This window comes from Pristiophorus japonicus, chromosome 22, assembly GCF_044704955.1.
Source record: "Pristiophorus japonicus isolate sPriJap1 chromosome 22, sPriJap1.hap1, whole genome shotgun sequence".
NCBI classification, from domain to species: domain Eukaryota; kingdom Metazoa; phylum Chordata; class Chondrichthyes; family Pristiophoridae; genus Pristiophorus; species Pristiophorus japonicus.
This window is the reverse complement of record NC_091998.1, coordinates 51,185,208-51,211,732: the sequence shown is the minus strand read 5'-3', so window position 1 is coordinate 51,211,732 and position 26,525 is coordinate 51,185,208. Positions and strand designations below refer to the sequence as shown.

The following is a 26,525-nucleotide window of genomic DNA, read 5'->3' as shown; positions in this document are numbered from 1 at the left end:
ACCCCCCACCCCCACCCAAACACAGCAGGATCGATATACAAGACGTGAATAAATCCCAAAGACTTTGGAGCCTGGCTGCAGCCACATCAACACACGGCAGCCTGCACCTCTTTCACAATCCAGTGAAATCCCGTCCACAACCATGGTTTTATAATCACAGCAGTAACTGGAGTTCCACTGGAGACTCGAGGAGGTTGCTGTGCTGGAGTTCATGGTGCACTGGGGTACATGTGGTTCAAATTATAGGATATGGAAAGGGTCAGGTCCTTATTGTGGAAACTCTGGGCTGCCACGACTGGAGGAAGTTCATTGGGCACTTTCTAAACTTCTGCACCCAAACTTCACTTGTGTGCAGATAATACACTCCATTTTTACAGATGCAGACACACAGAGAGGCAGACACACGAGGGAGCGGGAGAGGCAGACACACGAGGGAGCGGGAGAGGCAGACACACGAGGGAGCGGGAGAGGCAGACACACGAGGGAGCGGGAGAGGCAGACACACGAGGGAGCGGGAGAGGCAGACACACGAGGGAGCGGGAGAGGCAGACACACGAGGGAGCGGGAGAGGCAGACACACGAGGGAGCGGGAGAGGCAGACACACGAGGGAGCGGGAGAGCGCGCGGGAGAAGCACAGACTGGGAGCAAGAGAGACAGAACAAGAGACAGAGAGGCCAGACTGTGTTTGAAGGAAACACATCGTGCAGTTCTGAAGACTGTGATAATAGTCTATACTTTGGCAATCGGAGTTAATCGTTGTTGCACCTTATCCCGCTACATATCAGCTGCTCTGAACCCTCCCCAACCCCAATCAAAATCAGGTTTCAAAAGGCTCCGAATAAACCATTCCCTTCAAGTTTCATCTCCTTAATCAGTTGTGCCTGTTCCCACCCCTGCTCTGTACCCACCGTTTCTTCCCTTTGCCCCGTAAATACCGAGCAAAGTATCGGTGCACGTGCAGCGTTACAGAAATACAACATTCCTGTAACGGGACGCCACCTCCACCCCACGATGCATTCGTGCCTCGAAATACTTTCCAGCCCGTGTTTCGTCCTTGCTTTATGAAGTATGCAGCACAGTATCAAAGGGGAAGGACGCGGGGAAGCTTTTGATATCGAGGCTCATGGGGATTGCTGTGCTGCAGTTACTGTAAAACACAGCCTGGCTCGGATCAGAAGCAGGGATTTCTGCATTTCAAGGGCCAAGTACACAGCATGTACAGTACCAATAAAAAGTGATTCAGCGACCTCACCAAGTTGGGAGATGGACCGTAAAATCTAAAAGGCACAGGACTGATTAGACGCAATGATCTCAGGAACTCCTGGCTTGATTAAAAAGTGTGATCGGCGACCATTCTGCAAACCAATACTCTTGCACGCATTCTCGAGTCATCGAATGACCAGGACAACCCCGGCAGGGATTGAAGAGCCAAAGACCAAGGAAATTTCAATCGGGATCCTCGGCCAACTGAACACTGAACAATAAGAAATAGGAGCAGGAGTCGGCCATTCGGCCCCTCGAGCCTGCTCCACCATTCAATATCATGGCTGATCTGATCTTGGGCTCAGCTCCACTTCCCTGCTCACTCCCCATAACCCTTCACACCCTTATCGTTCAAAAATCTGTCTATCTCCACCTCAAATATATTCAATGACCCAGCCTCCACAGCTCTCTGGGACAGAGAATTCCACAGACTTACGACTCAGAAGAAATGGAGTAAAGGGTTATGGGGAGCCGAGTCCAAGATCAGATCAGGATGATCTTATTGAATGGCGGAGCAGGCTCAAGGGGCCAAATGACCGACTCCTACTCCTGCTCCTATTTCTTATGTTCTTAAATTCCCCCTCATCTCAGTTCTAAATGGGTGACCCCTTATTCTGAAACTAGTTCTGATTCCCCCACGAGTGGAAACATCCTCTCTGCATCCACCTTGGCAAGGCCCAGGATCCCAGCACGATCCTAGGCCCCCTTGAACGCCCATTAATTAAAAAATTCCAGCATATAGTGAGCCAAAATGCTGGAATTTCCCAGCCACAGCTCCCTGCAAAAATATGGCTGTGCACCCCATGAAACATATTAACTGTTTCCTACTTGAGTTTATTTGAAATACTTGGGACAAAAAGGACCAAGCGCCATTTTTCACTGCCTTTTGGAGCAGCTGCTGAGGTTACTGGGTGGAATTGGCTGCAAACTCCAACAGTGGAGTATTGAATGACCCAGCAGATTTTTACCAGTCTGGCATCTTCCTAAAGAGAGAGATAGCAAATGGTAATCCTTGGAAAAAACCTGCGCCTCCTCTACATGCCCCCAAGTAGTTCCTAAACTGCAACAGTGACTACACTTCAAAAGTACTTCATTGGCTCAGAGACGTCCTGAGGTTGTGAAAAACAGAATCACAGAAGGGTTACAGCACGAAAGGAGGCCATTCGGCCCGTCGAGCCCGTGCCGGCTCTCTGCAAGAGCACTTCAGCCAGTCCCACTCCCCCGCCCTTTCCCCGTAGCCCTGCAATTTTCTTTTTCAGGTATTTACCCAACTCCCTTTTGAAAGCCACGATTGAGTCTGCCTCCACCACTCTCTCAGGCAGCGCATTCCAGATCCTAACCACTCGCTGGGTAAAAAAGGATTTCCCTCATGTCGCCTTTGGTTCTTCACCTTAAACTGTGTCCTCTGGTTCTCGACCCTTCCGCCAATGGGAACAGTTTCTCTCTCTACCCTGTCCAGACCCCTCATAATTTTGAACACCTCGATCAAATCTCCTCTCAACCTTCTCCAAGTGCAACAAATTCAGCTTCTCCAGTCTATCCACGTGACTGAAGTCCCTCATCCCTGGAATCATTCTCGCAAATATTTTCTGCATCCTCTCTTTAGGTCCTCACATCCTTCCAAAAGTGTGGTGCCCAGAATTAGACACAATACTCCAGTTGAGGCCAAATTAGTGCTTTATACAGGTTCATCATAAAATCCACACTGTTGTATTCGAGAAGCCCAGGATCCCGTGGGCTTTTAAAAAAAACTGCTTTCTTAACCTGCCTTGCCACCTTCAACGATTTGTGCACATATTGTGAAAGATGCTATATAAATGCAAGTCTTTCTTTTTAATCTGTAAAGTGGTTTCACTACAAAGGAACAAATATCGGGAGTGAGCGAAGCTGTTGGACATGCGTGATTGACGACAAGAGGTCATTCTGGAGAAACTGTCCCCAGGGGACAATACAGTCAAGTTAAAGAAAGACAGACTTGCATTTATATAGCGCCTTTCATGACCACCGGACGTCTCAAGACACTTTACAGCCAATGAAGTACCTTGGTGTGCAGTCACTGTTGTAATGTGGGAAACGCAGCAGCCAATTAGCGCACAGCAAGCTCCCACAAACAGCAATGTGATAATGACCAGATCATCTGTTTTTCCTTATGTTGATTGAGGGATCCAAGAACATAAGAAATAGGAGCAGGGGTCGGCCGTTTGGCCCCCTCGAGCCTGCTCCACCATTCAGTAAGATCATGGCTGATCTGATCATGGACTCGGCTCCACTTCATAGAATGATCTGTATCATTCTGTGATGTTGGTTGAGGAATATATATTGACCAGGACACCAGTCATAACTCCCTACTCTTCTACGAAATAGTGCCGTGGGATTTTTTATGTCCACCTGAGAGGGGCAGACGGGGCCTTGGTTTAACGTCTCATCTGAAAGCGCGCGCCCCCTCAGCACTCACTGGGAGTGTCTGCCTCGACTTTTGTGCTCAAGTCTCTGGAGTGGGACTTGAACCCACAACCTTCTGACTCAGAGGCACGGGTGCTGCCCACTGAACCACGGCTGAAACAGAAATCTGAAACAGAAAATGCTGCAAATACACAGCGCGTCCATTATCTGGTGCAGACCCTGGTGAAGGTTCTGACGGAGGGTTGACCCTACAAACGGCAACCTGCCCTTTTGTTCAGTCGGATGATGGCGGACCTGCTGTGCGTTTCTAGCACTTGCTGCTTTTGTTTAGACGTTTACAGCAGGGAAGGAGGCCATTTCGGCCCATCGTGTCTGTGCCGGCCAACAAGAGGCTATCCAGCCTAATCCCACTTTCCCGCTCTCGGTCCGTAGCCCTGTAGGTTACGGCACTTCAAGTGCACATCCAAGTACTTTTAAAATGTGGTGAGGGTTTCTGCCTCTACCACCCTTTCAGGCACCCCCACCAAGCTCTGCATGACTAAACTTCCCTTCAAATCCCCTCTAAACTATCTACCAATTACTTTAAATTTATGCTCCCTGGTTGTTGACTCCTCTGCTAAGGGAAATAGCCCTTTCTATCCACTATATCTAGGCCCCTCATAATTTTATACACCTGAATGAGGTCTCCCCCTCAGCCTCCTCTGTTCCAATGAAAACAAATCCAGCCTATCCAATCTGTCCTCATAGCTTGGGCTCTCTACTTCCGGCTATCCTCGTAAATCTTCTCTGTACTCTCGTCAGTGCAATCACGTCCTTCCTGTAATGTGGCGACCAGAACTGCATGCAGTACTCCAGCTGTGGCCTAACTAGTGTTTTATACAATTCAAACATAGCCCCCCCCTGCTCTTGTATTCTATGCCTCGGCTAATCAAGGCAAGCATTCGGTATGCCTTCTTGACCACCTGATCTACCAGGCCTGCTACCTTCAGGGATCTGTGGACATGCACTCCAAGGTTCCTTTGTTCCTCTACACTTCTCAGTATCCTACCATTTAATGTGTATTCCCTTTCCTTGTTAGCCCTCCCCAAATGCATTACTTCACACTTCTCTGGATTAAATTCCATTGGCCACTGTTCTGCCCACCTGACCAGTTAATTAATGTCTTCCTGCAGTCTACAGCTTTCGTCTTCATTATGAACCACACAGTTGATTTTAGTCTCATGTGCAAACTTCTTAATCGTACTGCCTACATTCACAGTTAAACAGCTGGACAATACCCCATGATCTTATATGACAAGTGGTCACTAGCAGCCACTACGAGTCTACACCTTCAGGAATAAAGGAGAAAATTAGGTGGGGTGGGTGGGGGGGGGGGGGCAAAAACTGTTAGTAGAAAGAATCGAAAGTCACCAGAGCTGGTTAGGATGTCTAATAAAATCTAGCTAGGCCTATCCAGTCAGGTACCTAGCCTGTTCAATAGTGGCACTGAAACATAATCATGCTACAGAAGTGACGCCGACACTAGCTTCAGAATTAGGGATTAAGTGAGCAATCGCTGCACGAACAGAGCATCAAATGTATTGAGCATCACATTATCTGGTGCTGCTGCCATGCCTCAATACTACAGCCGAACCTAGTCCACGCCCCAACCTGCGAATAAATTAACTAAATATTGTATGTACTTAGAATTGTCGAATGATAGAGGCCGCCGCCGTTTGGTCCATCATGCCTGTGTCAGCTCTTTTGTTAGAGCTATTTAGTTGGTCCCACTCCCCTGCCCTTTTCCCATAACCCCAAAGTTAATGATCTCATAGTAAAGGAAGAGTGATCATAACATAATAGAATTTCACACTCCGTTTGAGGGTGAGAAACTTGGGTCTGAAACTAGTGTCTTAAACCTAAATAAAGGCAATAACAAATATATGAAGACAGAGTTGGTTAAAGTGGACAGGGAAAATAGATTAAAAGGTAAGATGGTAGATAACCAGTGGCAGACATTTAAGGAGCTATTTCATAATTCTCAACAAATATATATTCCATTGAGAAAGAAAGACTCTACGAGAAGGATGAACCATCTAGTTCATTCGGACATAGAAAATAGGAGCAGGAGGAGGCCATTCAGCCCTTCAAGCCTGCACCGCCATTCAATATGATCATGGCTGATCCTCTATCCCAACACCATATTCCCGCGTTTCCTCCATACGTTTCCCCCATACCCCTTGATATCTTTTGTGTCTAGAAATCTATCTATCTCCCTCTTAAATATATTCAGTGACTTAGCCTCCACAGCCTTCTATGGTAGAGGATTCCACAGGTTCACAACCCTCAGTAAAAAATTTCTCCTCGTCTCGGTCCTAAATTTCGTACCCAGTATCCTGAGACTGTGACCCCTTGTTCTAGACGTCCCAGCCAGGGGAAACATCCTCCCCACATCCAGTCTATCCAACCACGTCAGATGTTTATACGTTTGAATGAGATCCCCTCTCATTCTTCTAAACTCTAGTGAATACAGGCCTAGTTGACTCAATCTCTCCTCATACGACATTCCTGCCATCCCAGGAATCAGTCTGGTGAACCTTCGCTGCACTCCCTCCAAGGCCAGTATATCCTTTAGGTAAGGAGACCAAAACTGCACACAATACTCCAGGTGTGGTCTCACCAAGGCTCTGTATAACTGTAGTAAGATTAACTGTAATTCAGACATGCGGTGAAAATACTTTGAATTTAGCTTTTCCACAAGATGATGGCGGCGTGACGAAATTTACCGATCTCAGAATTATGATGCTAAGCCTTTATTTAAAAAAAAGATCATTTGTCTTATCAGTCCTGCACCTCTTAAACTTTACAAACATTCCATAACCAAACGCATGAACCAGGTCCACCGAAAAATCGGTCTCCGGTGGGATATAATTTTATTCCTTACGTATTTTAATTCTGGAAATGCACGAGTGCCTTTGCAAGTACACAAATGGAAGTGGCTTCAACATCAGTCAATGACAGCCAGTTCCTATAACACGCAGGGTCACACCCAGCGTGCAACGAGAGCCGAATCCCTCACAAAGACACAAGGTGGTGTTTTTGGACAGTACGCACGAGTCCATCGTGCCTTGAAGTTCTGTCCTGCTCATGAATAATACATTTCAGAATATTATTAAACAGCATTTTAAATCCCAAGTAAAATTACTGGTACTGTGCATTCTCAGTGTAAATGCTTTCAGCTTGCGGGATTTCAAATTGATATTCAAGATTGCAGACTTAATCCACACATTGAACTTTAAAAAAAAACCTCTCTCCAAATGCTGACGCACAGCATCAACTGAAGAGATTATAAATAGCAAGGATTTTGACTTAAACCTCATCATAAACGCCACAAAAATAACAGGTTTTGCAAGAGTCTGAAATCGTCACTACAGTATTGCAAATGGGATCAATTTTTGAAACATTTGGAAGGTGCGAGAAATGCTCTTTAAAAAGATCTTACCTGAGCAGAAGTACCATTATGCTTTAAAATGCCAACATCTGTTTGCATTTGCAGAAAAGCTCAGGGGAGAGTTTAGTACAGTTTAAAAACAAGGTTATTTAGTTCTTGATTTCCCTTCTCCCCTTCCCTCCCCGCCACGTTTTTCCGTTATCACTGGCATTTGCCCTTTCCCAATCTCATTTGTGTCCTGAACTCCATCGCGGGTTAAAAGCAGCATGATTTAAAAAAAAATACATTTCTAAAAAATGTGTTAATTTACAATTTCCCATTTAGTTATCTCCGCAGGATTCCAGTGCTGGGGATGTGCATCTTGTGTGCACGTTTCTTTGCCCCCCTCCGACCACATCCCCCACAGCACGGAGAGCACCAACCACCCGGGCAAAGTCATTCAGATTTAAGGTCTCTATTGTGCCCCAGCGCTGTTAAACACCCACCTTCAGGAGGGCACCACCAACTGTACCAGCGTGACATGCGCACCTGCCCTGTGCCAGCCTTGGAGCAAGATTTACAAGCACTGGGAGGTTTGCACTGTGGGCCCACAGTCACTCGGAGCCAGGCTGAGATGCTCAATTCATTCCCTTTTGGGGCACCAATGCAGGCAGATAGAGGAGCGTTCAGCCCATCTATCTCGGCTGGATTCAAAGCCAGGTCTCGGAGAACTGTGCACTGGTGTTTCCTGGTTCTTCTCTGCCCCCGGGGTGCCTTTATATTGCAACAGCAGCCTCTGTATTCTACCGGGGAGCCTGGCTCTGCTTTGTGATGGAGCCAGATCAGAGCCTCACTCTGGGGTTTCCAGTACTGGTGCAAAGTGAAACCACTTGGACAATACCATTGTGGTGCAAATGCTCCCTTCAGTTCGGGACCAACAGGTACCTGTTTACCTCTCCATTATCCCAATGTGACTGGAGCAAACATGTGCATCATGATCTTGGGGTTTCTTACACCAGTTTTAACAGCTGCATCAGCGCCATCTGATGGCCACACCCAGATATTACATTTTCAGTCATTCACAGCAATTGACTGCTATTTTCAAGTTGGCCTCAAATAGAAAGAACAGCCTCTCCAACTCTTTTCGAGGGGAGGTGGGAGCGGATTGGGGGGGGGGAAGGGGAGAGGGGAGGTGGGGGCCTGACAATCGACTGGCAACCTCGGAGATGGGGATGAAGGTGGTTAGCTGCGGAGCTGGTCGAGTGGGCGAGAATCAAGTGCCAACCCTCTTTGCATTCAGTCCGGCTTGTCCCGCAACTTGAACATGCGGAGAGAGAGCGCTCAGCATCAGAGACTTTCAGCAGAAAGTGGAGCTGGGCAGTGTGTGGAGTCGAGGTGGGGAGGGGAGATTAAAACACCATACAAAGCTTATTTTAAGATATATGCATCAAAACATTATTTATTGGGAAAATGATCACTTGGATACATTACAATGTGAAGTTATAGATACAACGTCGTCATCAGCAAGACCCCCTTTAGTCACTAGAATCTGTACAAAAATACTCTGGCTTTGATTTGCAGCTTTACTCTGCTCAGTAATGTTGCAAACATTCACTCTTCCGCACCACTTAATGCAAACCACTGACAAGTATGCCAATAAGCGTTGTGATTGCAGCGAATAGAAGCTGGAGTATCTCTCCTTTAGGGGGTTTACACAGGCCTTCAGTTCATACAACAAATCGATCTTTGGCAAGCAGGCCACGACGGTTTCGGGGGAACGGGGGAAGCGGGGAGCTGGGGTCGCGGGACTTTTCACAGTCGCGCCTCTGCCACTTTTTTGGAAATATACTTAACGCAGAACAGAGACTTCGCCCGTCACGCGACGCCACGTGTGATCGCTTACACATTTACAAAGCGTTAAACACCGGGAACAACCACCTCCTTGGGAAGGAGAAGGAAAACCAAAACAAACAAAAGGTGCATTTCTAAAAGCCCGAATCGGAGAATACAGAAGCAGCGTCCAGGTGGAAAAACGGAAATAAAGCACATCATTGACGCACAAGTCTGTGCAAGCCAGCGGAGGGGTGGGGGTGGGGAGAAAGAGAGAGAGAGAGAGAGATACTGGAGCTTTGAAATCACACAGCAAAGTCCAAGCAAACCAAAGCCTCTCGAAGCAGAGCTACATAACTGTTGTCCGAGCTTTGTCACAAAGCCTGTGTAGAGTTTGCTTCTTGCACTGATCATAATAGACCCTCTACTTTAAATAATACCTAATGATTTTTTTATTATTAAACCAGAGCACCTCCCTTGGTTCAGGCTTTTGAAAGGTGCACATACAACAGACATCACATTACACCAGAATTGCACAATACTGTAGCTGGAATAACTACAAATCACAACGGTATAGTTTTATTGATATGAATATAAAACCCAAAAGGAAAAAAAAAAAGACTGACCTTCGAGAAATCTACTTGTTAACCCACAATGATTTGAGACTACGATAGCTTAGGTTGCACAGGCTGGCAACACACACACTTGCAATCAAACTTCAGATTGGAAAGAGGGCATTTTTACAGGCAGTTCAAATATACATTATTTCCACTGACGGAATTAGAAAAACAAAATTAATTCTGTTGGAAGCAAAACGAACAAGGAAATAAGTGCAGGTTACACAGGAGAGACTGCAGCTTACAACAGTAAAGATATTTTAGCAGGAAGAAGAAGAATGCAGTTTAGTGCAGTATTAGAAGGAATGTACATAATCACAGCAGGAAAATTCATTAATTATTGAAACAATTAAGTCAATACAGATCGATTTCAAATGGCTTAAGCTTGGATAGCGAATAGGAATAAAAAAAATAGAATGAAGCTAGCTGGATACGGTTACGTTATAAATTCATACCAGGAATTTTTCATTTTATGGCAAAGGTTGATGTTAGGAGCCGTACAAATGCTCAACAAAAAAGATCAAATTTATACACCACATTTTTCACTGCTACAGGTATATATATTTCGAGACCTACTCCTCGTCGTTTCTTTTTGCGGGTGGGATGCTTTGCAGGTTGGTGCTTCCGCTACCAGGAGCTCAGCGGCGTCTGGTCTGCAGACCGGCCCAGCAGCAAGATTTCATGCAAAACCACCGCTCCCTTTTCAGCCTGTGCCCCGCGGCTGGGTGAGGGAGTTGATGAAAAGCAATACATTGCAGACAGGAGAAAGAAAAGCGTGAGCATTGGCTTGTGCCAGAGGTCTCCACGGATTTTCTTATGGATTTACCCCAGTTTACAAGAACATAACATAAGAAATAGGAGCAGGAGTCGGCCATTTGGCCCCTCGAGCCTGCTCCGCCATTCAATAAGGCTGATCTGATCTTGGCCTCAACTCCACTTTCCTGCCCGCTCCCCATAACCCTCGACTCCCCTATCGTTCAAAAAACTGTCTATCTCTACCTTAAATATATTCAATGACCCAGCCTCCACAGCCCTCTGGGGCAGAGAATTCCAAAAATTCTTCCTCATCTCCGCTTATTCTGAAACTATGTCCGCTAGTCCTAGATTCCCCCACGAGGGAAAACATCCTCTCTGCATCTACCCCTTGCAGCCCCCCTCAGAAACAAATACGTTTCAATTAAGATCATCGCTCATTCTTCCAAACTCCAATGAGTATAGGCCCAATCTGCTCAACCTTTCTTCATAAGACAACCCTTTCATCTCGGGAATCAACCTCGTGAACCTTCTCTGAAGTTCCTCCAATCATAATTTGGCATGCGGAAAATCCAGACAGACGGCAGCCAAATGGCACGCCCGGTTTGGTCGCTCCACCTCGTCTGTTGCCGCCCAGTGAAGCCAGGGCAAAACGCTTCTCCGCCTCAGGATAGCAGCCCGGCCAACGCAGCACTGCAAGCCATTGTCCCACGTACTACATACCGAAGCAGCTGGTGAGCACAGCCCTGATCGTCTCTCAAATAATGTTTCCACCCGCTTACTTAAGAACCCCACTGCACGGTTGAGCATGCAAAGTGTCCAGTAGTGCTCGGGGGTCTGTGTGTGGGGGCATTACGGTCGGCTCTGACGAGGCAGCACTCTTTGATGTTTCAATAAGATCACCTCTCATTGGAGTTTAGAAAAATGACCCCCCTCATTGGAGTTTAGAAGAATGAGAGGCGATCTTCTTGAAACGTATAAGATACTGAGGGGGCTTGACAGGGTAGGTGCAGAGAGGATGTTTCCCCTTGTGGGGGAATCTAGAACTAGGGGGCACAGTTTCAGAATAACGGGTCGCCCATTTATCGGAAATGAGGAGGAATTTCTCCTCTCAGAGGATCGTAAATCTGTGGAATTCTCTGCCCCAGAGAGCTGTGGAGGCTGGGTCATTGACTATATTTAAGGTGGAGATAGATTTTTGAACGATAAGGGAATCAAGGGTTATGGGGAACGGGCAGGGAAGTGGAGCTGAGCCCAAGATCAGATCAGCCATGATCTTATTCAATGGCGGAGCAGGCTCGAGGGGCTGTATGGCCGACTCCTGCTCCTATTTCTTATGGTCTTGTGATGCATTGAGGGGGCAAAAGGACATTAAATTATCGCCTTCCAATACAGGTACCACCATTAAGCATGAAGCCAATCAAGTAACTTTCATGAACCTCGGCTTTAAAGACCTCCCACTCTCACGAAGCACGGTTCAAATCACATGAGCTACAGATAAATTCAGTAACTGCAAAATACTGCCCCTTGGTAACGCCCAATTTTACTGGTACAGCAGGGATCACATCTTGTTTCCAGTCCCATTCGATTTTATCTGTCAACTAAAATCTTGCAGTTGCGACTGGGACGAAGAAAAACACTGTTGCGGAAATTAAAGTGCCTGGAACTGCAGAGCGCGAGACAGACTCCATTACTGGAAAAGTAAATGTTGCATAGCATTTACAATTTTTGCTACGCTTTAATGCGCATCTGGCAAATGCTGAAAATTAATTCGCAATTGTTGGTGCGCGACTTAGGCACATCTCTGTGCCGTCTCTCGATTAAGGCGGGGCTGGGTGGGGGGAGAAAAATGGTCGCGGTAAATAAGTGCCGTGTGCACAAGTGTAACTTTGAACGTCAAACACACAAGAAAGGAGCAGCTATTAGTGAGGAAGTCGAACATATGCCACACAGGCTACTCCATATCAAATTTAAATTCTCACCATTGGTATTCAAGTAGACTACACCCATCATGCACATACCACTTATCCACCCTTCCCTCAATGATACACCAATCTTTATCAACGTGTATTGTAGGTAATGTATTGTATTTAGGCAAACGAAATGGACACTGGCAATTGCTGTTGGTGATATTAGTTAAGACAACAGCACTTGGACTATTAGTCTTAATCACCTTTTTATTTTTAAGATGAGAATGTCAGGAAGGACAGACTTCCTTCATCATCCCCCAGACAGCCGATACAAACACTGTTACACCACAGGACCCAACAGGCAGACCCAAGATGTCCTTTAAGGTCATGGGGAAAGAGAAGAGGCCATTAGAGATACTCAACACGGCTTCCAGAAAAGGTTGTGTCTTGCCAACTTGATTTGAGTTTGTTTTTGAAGAATGAGTATCATGAAGGGTCTGGGCAGGGTAGATGGAAAGAAACTGTTCCCATTGGCGGAAGGGTCGCGAACCAGAGGACACAGATTTAAGGTGATTGGCAAAAGAACCAAAGGCGACATGAGGAAAAACTTTTTTTACGCAGCAAGTGGTTAGGATCTGGAATGCACTGCCTGAGAGGGTGGTGGAGGCAGGCTCAATTTGATCTTTCAAAGGGGAGTTGGATAAGTATCTGAAGGAAAAAAAAATTGCAGGGCTGTGGGGAAAGGGACTAGCCAAGAATCAGCATGGTCTCAACGGGCCGAGTGGCCTTCTTCCATGCATGTTGTAACCATTCTATGATTCTAAGTCACTTGGTGAGTGGATGACGAAAATCTGGTCGACATTATCTATTAGCACTTTCATAAGGTACCTCACACGAGGTTACTTCACAAGATTGGCATCAGTGGGAATTTGAAACGCTGGATTGGGAATTGGCACCAATCCCATAGCCAGAAAGTTGCAGTTAATGGAATGTGGATCAGCCTGGAGACATGCTACTAGGAATGTACCCAGGGATCAGTCCTAGGCCCTTGAATGGTCACTATTATTAGTGACCTGGACAGTAGCACTGGGAGTATTGCAAGTAAGTTTGAAGATTATACTTTAAATCTGTTCAAGATTTAAGTCAGTAGAAGAGCACAAACTAATGTGAATAAGATTTAGATGTGCCAAGGGAATGGGCCACACAATACCAAACAGCATGTAACTGAGATAAATGCAGTGTCATGTTGATAGAACCAACTCCGAAGATGCTCATCATTTACAAGGAACAATACTGAAGTGGTTGAGAGCGAAAAAGATCTTGACGTAATTGTGCACAGATCACTGAAGGTTCACGTCCACCGCCAAAGCAAACAGTGTATTGGGCCATATTAATAGAGACTGGCAGGAACATTGAAAGGGCGCCATTTTTTGTTATTACACAGGTTCTTGGTTGGACCGTATCTAGGAGTACTGTGCCCAGATTTGGTCCCTTCATATGGTGGGTGGCCTTGGAAAGGTTTCAGAGGAGAGCTTGGAGAATGATTCCGAGCATAAAGAACCATAGTTACTCACTGATAGATTGTAAAGGGGTAAAGTATAAGGTGGACAGACAGATGGTGACCAAAGGGATACTGAAGGTAGTGAATTGATCTGACACGTAAGATGGTTCAGATTAAAAGGGCTCATCAGTATTAGGAGTTTGCGAGGAGTTGGGAGTTCCTCCACCTCAAGGTAGGGATTGTAATATAATCGCCTATTGACAGATTGTATGTAAAACTCGCTTATAAATGATAGAAAATGGCCGTATAACAATGAAAACTTTACATGTTCAATATATTTACAGGAACGAAGGGCAGAGTTGACAACACCTACTCATAAATCTCCAAGGACAGCAGGGAGTAAGCTGTCTGGAAACATAGATAGGATAATATTATTGTAGCAGCAGCAGCTGAGCTCATTGGAAAGGGATAGTTTTGTCTGAGAAGAAACTAGGTGCAGAGCTAACCATGGGAAACCAAGGCAAGGTTAACACTGTACAACAACACATTCCAGATGCTATAGGAGATGGAGAGGTTGAGAAACCACTCAGCAGCCAGTCTGATAAGGGTCAACGAATCAATGAAGCTCCACTGATAAGCTGTCGGCCAAACGGTGGTCATAGGTTCTGTAGGAGGATCACACACCTCGAAAACTGTACAACTGTGCATGTAGAACCCTTGTTCTTTGAAGGTTTATTCCTGAACGGTTCCCCTGCATATACTTGAATAAAGATCGGTTGAACCAAGGTTTCGTCTGAGTGATTCCGTGGTCGCTATGTGGAAGAGCGGGCGTCGACTTCTTATTTCAGAGAGTCCACCTTGAAGAAGAGAAGCTCTCTTTTTACCCCAACAGGCTTAAAGAGCTGGGTCTATTTAATCTTGAGCAGTGTAGACTTGGAGGGGAGCCAACAGAGGCTTACAAAATAATGAACGGGCTGGATTGCATGCCTATGGATAGATTATTCCAGGTTGGCAAATGGGAAGGACCAGGGAACATGCAAGTAGGAATAGGCAGGTCTTCTTTTCCCCCCCTCAGAGAGTAGCGAGCCCCTGGAATGCATTGCCGGCGGGTGTGGTGGGTGCTGACTCTGTGCCTTTAACAGGGAGCCAAACCGGTTCCTGACTGGAGCAGAGGTCACATCAGAGAGAAGGCAACTAACACATGGTCCATGTTATCTTCTGGATTGGCTGCGATCACCTGAGGGGATTGGAAATGGCAATGTTGGGGCCGGTGGGGGGGGGGGGTGGGGGGTAAGAGGGTTAGGCTAGTACCTATTCAGGATGCTCCAGGCATCATGTGTGGGCGACAGGCTTGATGGACCAGTTGGTCTTTTCCTGCAACAACAGTCGCCCTTGGCAACAACGGGATCTCGAGCTCCAGTGACGTCTTTGCCCCCATCTCACCACCTAGACCTGGCATGGCCAATTATCACTACTTAATTCAATCATCTCTCCTCCTCTTTTCAACACTGCTAGTGCCCTGCGTTTTGGCGATTAACTGATAAACCTAACTCGAGGGTCAAAGAAATACTGCATGCAACGCTACCCAACCATACCAATAGATCGCTGGCCACGGGTCCATTGGTATGTATTGTTTGGCGTGCACGCCTCATTGTTTCAAACATATTCTACAGAACGATGCCCATCACAGCTATTCATGTTCTGAACCAGCTGGAAATGGGGCCAACAAAAACAGCAGGAAGAGGATACTAGTTTCTTTTTTTTTTACAAAGAAAACAGGAGAACTGTAAATGGTTTCTAGTTTACCAAAACAATGTGGCAACTGACAGAAATCAGCGATTTTTCAATGACAGGCATACAACTTTCACTTGTCAGTCACAGGAAACACTCGCGGCTCAGAAATGAATTCTTAAAAACAGTTAAAATAAAATTTCTTCCATATTTTCATGAATAAACAGCTGCCATGATTGAAATGGGGGACAGTAGCATAGTGATTTAGTTACTGGACTAGTAATCCAGAGGCCTGGATTAATGATCCAGAGACGCAAGTTCAAATCCCACCACGGGTGCTGGGGAATTTAAATTCAGTCAATTGAATAAATCAACAATAAAAAGCTAGTATCAGTAATGGTGACCATGAAACTATTGGATTGTCGTAAAAACCCATCTGGTTCACTAATGTCCCTTTAGGGAAGGAAATCTGCCACCCTTACCTGGTCTGGCCTATATGTGACTCCAGACCCACAGCAATGCAATTGACTCTTAAATGCCCCGTGAAATGGCCCAGCGAGACACTCAGCCGTTTGGGGATGGGCAATAAATGCTGGCCTTGCCAGCGACGCCCACATCCCGTGAATGAATTCAATAAAAAATGCAAATGTAAACAGTATCCACAGCTGCACGTTTATACAGAGCAGGCGATTAACACCAACAAATCGAGCATCTCGACTCCTGAAGCATCCATTGGCGTAGTCTGGGGCGGGCGATGGGTGGGAATAATACTGATTTACACATGCTAAAATATTGCCCAATTAATACGCTAGTCGAGGAAGCAGCACTGTGGTTTTCCAGTGGTATAGTCACACCCTCAACAGCCCACAACTCAATATATTTTATTTCCCAGTCTGTTTAATGGGAATCAGAAGAGTTACACTTAGTAACAGAAACCATTGATGGATAAATCAATAATCTTGTGATTTTTCCCAGTTTTTGAGATTATATCTATAATTTTTTTTAAATCAGACACTCAGAAGGAAAATGGAGGGGAAAAATGGAACTGTTCTGCTTTATGCAATGTCCTCTATTGGAGGCAGCGATATTATTTCATAAATTAACTTAAGCAACATCTTGTTGAAATGTTGGCCATCTCCGACCTCTGAATTTCAAACCGTCTCACCTCTTGGACACAAGGTTCTTGTCCGGATGGGATAAGGAAAACCAAAAACGAATCCACCAATCCTCAAGATGCTGGCTTTAAACAGATTTGGACTCCAAGCCAGCAGAACTTTATCGCTCAACAGCCAACTGCCTTCTCACAACCTTTCCATCTCTAATGACTCCCAAATCAGCACATGCATGAACCAAGCGCCAAATTCCACTTCATCCAGTCACTTCCTATTCCACTGAATTCCTGTCCAGGGCCCAACTTTGACGTACAATCCTGACGAACGGAAAATGGCCTCAACATTGACATTTTTATCATTCAACTTCCTGGATAGGTCGAGGTCCAGCGAGTCTGTCATTTCTTGCACATAAATGTCAGCTTATGAGAGATCAGATTCCTGCTCCAATTTAAAATTTGGTCAGAAGTAGGAATTATTAAATGATACCAACTTTTTTTTTTAAAAAGCAGTCCGTCAGCTGTCTTGTTTGAAGTGCAAAATAAGTTGGCAAACCGTTAATGCCAATATAATTAAGACCACCTGGTTTACAGTGACTAACCAAGTTTTAAATTCCACCTTTATTACATGGGATTCGGAAATCCTTACTCGTGTTTTGGGGATTGCATTCTGCCATTCCATCAGTTCATAATTGGGGATCTAAAATGAAGTTCGGGACCTGGAAGGTCAGGACCGTCATGGAAAACCCCAACAACGACAGACCTGAACGTCGCAGGCAGGGTAAGGCCAGCTCAAGTCAGCTTAGAACTCATTAGTGTGGAAGCAAGTCATCCTCGACTCCGGGGGATTGCCCGAGAGAATTGGGGGGGGGGGGGCGGGGAAACATTGATTTAAAGTGAGCAAATAAGGTGAATTCCCTTTATGACATCAGATGCTTATTGGTATTGTGGACTGAACGTGCAATGTTGCCCATTCTCTTTGCAAAAAGTATAAATTAATGGCCTCGATCATGATCCCACTCGGTGAGTCATGATTCAGAGAACACAACAGAGACACTGCATCAGCTACCGTCCATCTGCCTTTCATTTGAACCATCCGCCTTTCATTTGAACCATCCATTCTGCTCTGTGGCTTGGCCAACGTGATTGGTACAACAGTGCAGTCCATCAGACACACAGGACTGGGGACATATATATATCTATATATGCAACAAGCTGCAAGCGAGAAAAAAGGCCACAAGGCCCCCCAACCCCATTTCCTTTTTGATCCACTTCACTCCAATTTACCCAACTCGCTCAATTTTCTCTCCAGCGAGGTGCTTTTTAAACCCTTAGATGCTCTCCCCTTCAGTGGCCTTGGTCCAGTGCAGCCAAACTTAAAGCATATTGCACTGATGGTGTGAGTGTGCTTGCTTATGCTAATATTAGTTCAGTTTTCCAAGAATAGATGGCAGTTGAATTTTGAAACCAACTAATTATCTCTCCTGTGTTTTGTGGGATTAGGCTGGATAGTTTTTGGTTAGCCGGCACTGACATGATGGGCCGAAATGGCCTCCTTCCGTGCTGTAAATTTCTATGATTCTATGATTAACTTAAACATTTGCTACTCCTTGGGAAAATATGTTCTGCCCGACTTCTCCCATTACCTCCTAATTTGTTGCCTTGTATTGATTTAACTCAAACCCTGCAAGGTTACGAAATCAGAGCTGGGCTAGAGAGAGGACTATGTCTCCCCAACTGTGATGCTACAAGTAACAGAATGCTTAAAGAAGGTCTTCAGCAGCATTCAGTCAAAGCTGGGGTCCAGAGTCAGAAGCTGGTGACATGTGAGAATCCAGTCTCACTGCTCTCTGGTGGTTACCAGTTGAAAACTCTGAACTTAAATCACTGGGCTACTTGTAAATCACATTGGTACACAAAAGACCCCCACAAAAAATAACTTGACCTCACTATGTTCTCAGAAATGATGGAGGAAAGCTGTGCAAGTCTCCGGAAAAGAAAATGAGTGAATTGATCAGACACCAGAAATGCAAGGGTATACACATGGGAAAGGATGAACAGGCTGGGTCTCTTTTCTCTTGAAAAAAGGCTGTGGGGTGACCTAATTGAGGTCTTTAAAATTATGAAAGGTTTTGATAGAGTGGATACAGAGAGAATGTTTCCATTTGTGGGGAAGAGCATAACTAGAGGCCATCAATATAAGATACCAGAAATGCTAATATAAGACTATCTAATATAAGATAGTCACCAAGAAATCCAATAAGGAACTCAGGAGAAACTTCTTTACCCAGAGAGTGGTGAGAATGTGGAACTCACTGCCACAGGGAGTGGTTGAAGGGAATAGTATCGATGCATTTAAGGGGAGGCTAGACAAGCATATGAGGGAGAAGGGAATAGAGGGTTATGCTGATAGATTTAGATGAGGAAAGACGGGAGGAGGCTCGAGTGGAGCATAAATGCCGGCATGGACTGGTTGGGCCGAATGGCCTGCTTCTGTGCCGTATGTGATCCTAATGAACTTCCCTTCCCTGCCTTGAAGGCAAGTACATGAAGTTCTGTTCACAGTAAACATCCTCCTCGCCCCACACATCATCATTGATCAACGGATGTGCAAAGAGGCACAGTGGGATAGTGGGCTCGATCACAGGTGGTTTGAAGTATGCCTCGGAATCACTATGCTTCGGATGCAATCTGAACAGACGTAAAAAATTACGGCAGGGACACTCGCCACTTTTAGACTAATGCAGTAAGCCTGCAACAATGTACAGGATGTCTTCACAACATGATTGAGGCGGTGGTTATTTTCAGACATCGCTGCATCTTAAGCCACTTAATTTACAGAAACACACTAACATTCTTTTTAAAAAGCTGCAGGGTTTTGGTTGGCTTTAAAATCAATCCTACTTCAATAAAGGCCAGAAATCTCATCTACACTTCACAAAAGGGAGGACGCTAGACGTCACGAATGCTGAATAATGCAACAGAGGTTAGGACTACTTGACGCATGTTGCAAAGCACGACATGTTGCGATCAAGGGAGGTGGTGGTGGGGGTGAAGAAAGCAAGACAGTATCTGAAATTCTGCTATAAATCAATTAAAAAATCCTCTCTCTTCACGAGACTCCAGTTTATGTCGAGAAATAGGCTCAGCTGGAGAGTCGCCTGGAACACAAAATCATGGCCCTGCACCACACACTGCAGACATCAACCTCCACAAATGCATCATTATAAAAAAAAAAATCACATTTTGGCAGCTCTTAACTGCAATTAAAAACAATAAAATCACAAAGTTATCAATTTCCTGAAAGTGAGAGCGCGTTTTAAAATGCTGACTAATCTTTTCCCAAAGTGCAAGATAGACAGACCCGACTTTGGGAGCACTTCGGCAGGCGTCAAGTTCCGCCTTGCCCACACAGCACAGCTAAGCCCACTGGTAACTGCGCCGCGCACCTCGGGGTTTGCTATCGCAACCGGACACCGCGCGAGACAAAAGTAGAATGGCTTCTTTTCAAGTGCCGAATCAAGAACATGATTTAACAGTACACTGAAATCAGTCATTGCACATCAGTCCCTCACTGTAATACTGCTTATAGCTTTCAACATGTATTGCTCAAGACTTTCTGTCCAACACAGAAACCGTACGATTCACATTGCTCCATCCAACGCATGCCCTCACTGACCTGATTTGTTCGGCCCCCAAAGACAGCCTTGTAAAGGGAGGAGGCTCTTAAAAAAGACCTAATGATCTTTTCAAATCCTGTACATTTCTTAGTTCCTTTTTGATGAAAAGGATTTAACGGTGCGAGAGTATAATATATTTTCTTTTAAACTTTGAGATCAGCAGATAGAATGCAATGATCTGTTCCTGTGATGCACATTATCTGTTAGTGCCCATCTATCCTTCAGAATTTCCTTTTAAAAAGGCAGTCAATACTGCTTTATCCCACACCTAAAAATTAAAAAAAGTCTTTAATCTAGCACATGGTTTGGCCCAAGTCTCAAGTGATACCAATTTCAAATGGTTTTACGATCAGAAGATTCCACTCCCTCCTTACTGCATTAAGGGGCGACGCAAAGAGGTGTATTTGCAACACAAATCTTGCAAGTCTTCAACGTCACATTCTCCAAACCTCCACAAACTGGTGCCCACGATCTCGACTGCACCATTTCCAGAAATGAGCAAGTTCCGCTTAATGCGTAAAGCGCCATCACATAAAACTGCTGACATTGCCAAAATTTCACGACAATCTGGCATTTCCCTGATGTGACAATCGCACCTCGGTCACGATCGCGCCTTTAACAAGCGTAACAACAGTCCCTTTTCCCCCCGCCATTGCATTTTTTTTGTTGTTGCTGAAAATGCCCCCCAAAAAAATCAATTTCAAAGATGGATAAACGTCAGGAAGGACATGCTGGTTAGATAGGACACAACAGTAAAAGACAATAAACGAAAATGTAGCTCAGATGCTCAGTAAGTAAAACCCTCGTCACAGGTTGCATGGGAAGTCCAGAGGGAGATGAAAATGTTGACGCAGAGGACTGCTGAACTGAACGTGCTTGCTGGGCCATCCTACAGGTCTATCAGTTGATCCACAAGCAGTAAAGACCTAGCTAAGTTGGGAAGACTGGATTCAGAGCTCCCACTGTTGTTTCTAGAATGACCACCTGGAGGGGCAAGACAAATTGATTTACATCAGGCAGCAAAAGAGTTAACATCATGGGATAAACAAAGACGGCAGAAAATACACAAGGGTGGGGGAAAGGCTGGACAAATTTCGAACAAGGTCGCACACAAGGAGAGTCAGGACCAACTGTAGTGTAGGAACAACGTCATGTAGAAATAATTCAGTCCTCATTTTAAAGTCATACATGTAATATATATAGCTCCACCCAGTGGACTACTGTGGCATTGCAGCCATTGCTGTTTACAACAATAGAGGGGGAAATCAGTCACGTGACTGGTTTCCTGACGTTATCAGCCATCTTCTAGCCTGCTTGTTTGTGATGTCGTACTGAAAACATAACATTTGGCAACGAGGATGGGATAATCGGATAACCTAGCTGAAATTTTTATCGGTGGATGATTCAGCCAACTGACAGAGGGACTTTGAGAGCTTCACCGTTTTGATTATAACAACGAGGGAACAAGTCACGTGACCAGCTTCCTGAAGTTATCAGCCATCTTATAGCCTTTGTGTTTGTGATGTCGTACTGAAAACAGAATACATTCTGTGCTTACTTTTATATTGCTATCACAGATTCCGACATCCACATTTACACTGCAACCGTTGCTTTGTAAATTGGACATGGCGTAATTACATCCTCATTCCTGTGGTGGCACTGCCAGATGGGTGCGATAATTGTGACAAGTTCACAGAGGCATTTCCCATTATAAATATGGGCATAGGAATTTAAAACAGAAAAAGTCGACAGGAATTGCATACAGACGCGAGTGTATTAAGTCATCTTAGGCAGTTCCTCGTAGCGAGGATAACTTGCTTCCACACCAAAAAGGGATGCATTCACAGGTGTTTCCTTGAAGGACCTAATATTCCAGGTCTCAAACTACATGTTGAAGGGTGGAAGATGCCTGTGCGTGGATTTTTTTAATGTGTGGTGGCAGATGCACACAGGCTTGACAGAGCTAGGCCTTTATCCAGTGGCAAGGATTAATCAAGATGACTGGAGACCAGCTCTGCTGCACGGACCTAGTGCGCGCACATATCGCAGTGTGGGCTGGGCCGTGCTGCCCCTGGGCCCTCGCCTCTTCTGGATCCTGAATTCACGCCTCTCTCGGTCTCGACACGTTACAGGGCTCTGTGTCTCTCTACACATTGCAGGGTATTAAATATACAGGCACTTGTGTCACTCAACCCGAACTCTATTCTTCAATTAAAAAAAAATTAGCTTCCTACCGCATTCCAAAAGATTGTGTTTCCAAATGTGCAACGTTATGTACAGTATCTAAAAATACTCTGGAAGATTTAAAATGAGAGGAGAGGTTTTAGAAAAGCAATATTTAAGAAGAGATAATTTAATACGCAGATTATTTCAAAGTAGTTTTGACTGCTGAATAAATTTAAATTTTGATTTAGACAAAGCAAATTTGTTCTGACAGAAAAATTGTTGCTGGCTTAGAATGAACTGGAGATACAGACAGCTGCAACATCAAGCTCAAGTGCAGCACCGTTGGTGCAAAGATGAAAAAATAAATTGTGGCTTTTCCCATAAAGGAACATCCCCAAATGACTCAATTGTCATTGTACATCAGCCAAGCAGTTGGGGGAGGATGTCAGCTTTGACCCCTGGCTTGTGCTGCCACCTCTGATTTCAGCTGGTGTGATAGCACATTAACTCAGCAACCTTCAATTAGAAAAGGAGGGGAAATTAGCCAGAGCTTCAGCTGCTAATCACCATCAAATTCTGGTGGAAAATGTGCAGATGGGCAAAGGAATTGGGCTCTATGGTGATGTCGGCAGAAGGAAGGAAAGAAAGACTTCCGTTCATCCCAAAGTGCTTTACAGCCAATGAAAAGGATAGTTGCTGTTGTAATGTAGGAAAAGCGGCATCCAATTTGCAGAGAACAAGCTTCCACAGAAAAGTGAAATAAATGACTAGATCATGTGTTTTAGATGTTTGAGAGAAATATTGGCCGGGACACAACAACAACTTGTATTTATATAGCGCCTTTAACGTAATAAAAATGTCCCAAGGCACTTCAAGGGAGTGTTAACAAGGTGAAACAAATAAATTTGACACTGAGCCACAAAAGAAGAAATTGCGGCAGATGACCAAAAGCTTGGACAAAGAGGTAGATTTTAAGGAGCGTCTTGAAGGAGGAAAGAGAGGTGGAGAGGTTTAGGGAGGGAGTTGCAGAGCTTAGGACACTGGGACAACTACCCTGCTCTTCTTTTAAGCCCATGAGAGAGGGCGGGGGTCTCGGCTTAACGGCTCATTCGAAAGACGGCACCTCCGACAGTGCAGCACTCCCTCAGTACTACACTGAAGTGTCAACCTGGATTATGTGCTCAAATCTCTGGAGTGCTACCACTGAGCCACTGAGCTAAGGTCATCACCTTAAAGGATGGTCAGTGTCTTGGAACTGCTGCTCAAAATAAAATTTGTTGAAGAGATAGTGCTGGTTTATAAATTGGACCACATTGCGTAAATTAAATTAGCTAAATAAGCCAGCCAGCAAAATGTAATCCTTTCAGCACGAAAAATCCGTGCTACTTTTATATTATTCTGGTTTTGTATTCTGAAGCTACTGAGGTCTCTCTCTCTCGTTCATTTTTTCATGCTGTGTGCGGGAGGTAGATCAAAACTCAGGTGAGAGATGGCGGGGATCAAGAGCCGGGTTCTTTATGGACCAGTACATCAATCAATGTACGTAGCTATATCCCAGCACAGTTTAGTGCTTTCTAGAGAAAGATCAAATAATCTTTCAGGCGAAAAAAAAAAGTCAGTCGAATATTGAATGACAAACTCGGAACAAGTCGAGTAATATTTTCTTGCTTTGGTCAATCTCACCAGTCCTTCAAGATGATCCATTGTGAAATTATTGCAAAATAATTAATTTTAGTGGAGATTCTAGATGTGTGGTTGGGAAAGCAGAAGATGCACGCAATCAAACCGTATGTAGAAAACGCAATCTGAACCTTGAAGGTGAATTATGTCTGGTGAAATTATCAAGATCCCTTTTGTGTGGGCCAACTCCATTGGTGAGTGAATTTTAGGGAAGTAGTGCCTCATCAGAGGCCCAGGGAAAAGACTCAAGCAGAGTCTTGCACTGTCTGGATTCACAGGAGTGCCACCTTGCTTCAATTGTACACATCATAAAGACCCGTGGACAGACAGCTCGGTTAATGGAGGCAGCTTAGTGTCAAGGCTCAGCTTGCTGAGTGTAACAAATAGCAGTCAGATCTTGCAGGAAGACAATGACTGCTTTACTTACATCCTCGTTTGTTTATTCACCACAACGTGCCAGAATGCGTGGGTGGTCTATTTATTACGTGCTGTCAAGGCCCACTTATAAGGTTCATTAAATGGAAAAAAAACCTTCTGGTGCTTCAAAGTTACAGGCAGCCAAACAGTGCTTACTGAAAGATGAGACAAGCTGCCTTACAAATGGACTGGGAATAATCCAATCCTTGATGTTTTAAGGTTGAGACTTCCATTTTACACAAAATAATTACTTGTACCTTAGATTATTTCTGTAGTTTAAAAAGACTAAAATGTAAAGATCGAGAATATCTGTACAAGAGGCACTCTCAACGGCCAGCTGGCATGGTTTACAGTTAGATTTTCTTTATTACTCCTGAGACTCAACATCCTTGTTTTGGTAGCATGTCTCCCTTTGGGTCATGCTGACCCTGAAAGGGCCAATGTTTTTCTGTAGAACTTGAGACCATAAGACGCTAGAATAGAGATAAGAATGGGAGAAGTCGTGGAGGAGGTGATGTAATGGCCTTTTAAGCCCAGCTTAGAAGCAAGAACATTGTAATGGTCGCCGATGAAGACGGGAGCCATCTGGAGGGTTGGACGCAGCCGACTTGTATTATACGCACCTGCTGTGGCTAAGCATCCTTTGTGATCTTAGTGTTTGCCGCGAGCATATATGTAACATTTCCCTATCTCTGTAATCTCCTCTAAACACCCGCCACCCCATGACTGCGCTCCTCTAATTCTGCCCTCTTGAGCATCACTGATTATAATCGCTCAACCATTGGTGGTCGTGATTCTGTTGCCTGGGCCCCCAGCTCTGGAACTCCCTGCCTAAACCTCTCCGCCTCTCTTTCCTCCTTCAAGACGCTCCTTAAACCTACCTCTATGACCAACTTTTTGGTCACCTATACGAATTTCTACTTTTGCGGCTCGATGTCAAATTAAAAAAAATCTCATAATGCTCCTGTGAAGCGCCTCGGGACGTTTCACTATGTTAAAGATGCTATATAAATACAAGTTGTTGTTGTAATAACACCAAGCGTTTTCGTGTTTGAACTTATTCACGTTGGCATTAGATAATACTCTTACTGGAGTTAGAAAATCGTGAGCTGTAGCCCCACTCTAGGAGTTGAGTGCATATCCTCGGCCAACACTCCAGTGCAGTACTGAAGAAGCACTATGCTGTGGGAATGTGCCGTCTTTTGAATCAGAGGTTAAGCCGAGGCCATGTCTGCCTTTTTGAGATGGGCATAAAAGAATACTTGGTACTATTCAAACAACAGGGGAGTTCCCCTGATGTCCTGGCCAACATTTATCCCTGGTTATACCAGTACCAAAGATGATTCACCATTGTGATTTACCTCATCGCTGTTTGTGCCTGCTGCGCTTGCCTTCATAACATTGGCGTTGAAAGTAAAAACACGTCTAAAGGAATCCATTGGCTTCAAGCGCTTTGGGACTAGAGAGGGTAGAGAAGATTTCTGAGGATGTTGCCTGGACTGGAGAATTTTAGCAATAAAGGAAGGATTGGATAGGCTGGGGTTGTTTTCTTTGGGAAAAGTGGTTGAGGGGAGACCTTATTGAGGTATATAAAATTATGAGGGACGTCGATAGAATGGACAGGAAGGATCTATTTCCCTTAGCAGAGGTGTCAATAACCCGGGTGTGGGGGGGGAGGTGTGTGGATTTAAAGTAATTGGGGGGAGGTTTAGAGGGGATTTGAGGAGAATTCTTTTTCACCCAGAGGGTGGTGGGGATCTGGAACTCACTGCCTGAAAGGGTGGTAGAGGCAGAAACCCTCATCGCATTTAAAAAGTACTTGGATGTGCACTTGAAGTGCCGTAACCTACAGGGCTATGGACCGAGAGCTGGAAAGTGGGATTAGGCTGGATCGATCTTGGTCGGCTGGCATGGACACGATGGGGCCGAATGGCCTCCTTCCGTGTCGTAAATTTCTATGATTCTATGGGACATCCCAAGCCTATGAACGGTGCTATATAAATCCAAGTTTGTTCGTTCTTCATTCGTGTGGATTGATTTTTCACTTGATCTGGTT

At 45.0% G+C, this 26,525-nt stretch overlaps 1 protein-coding gene across 5 annotated transcripts in view; it reads right to left on the bottom strand.

Annotated features, from left to right (window-relative positions):
* LOC139235025 (AP2-associated protein kinase 1-like) overlaps positions 1 to 26,525 on the bottom strand; it is a 138,568-nt gene that overhangs the window by 2,553 nt on the left and 109,490 nt on the right. The window lies entirely within an intron of this gene.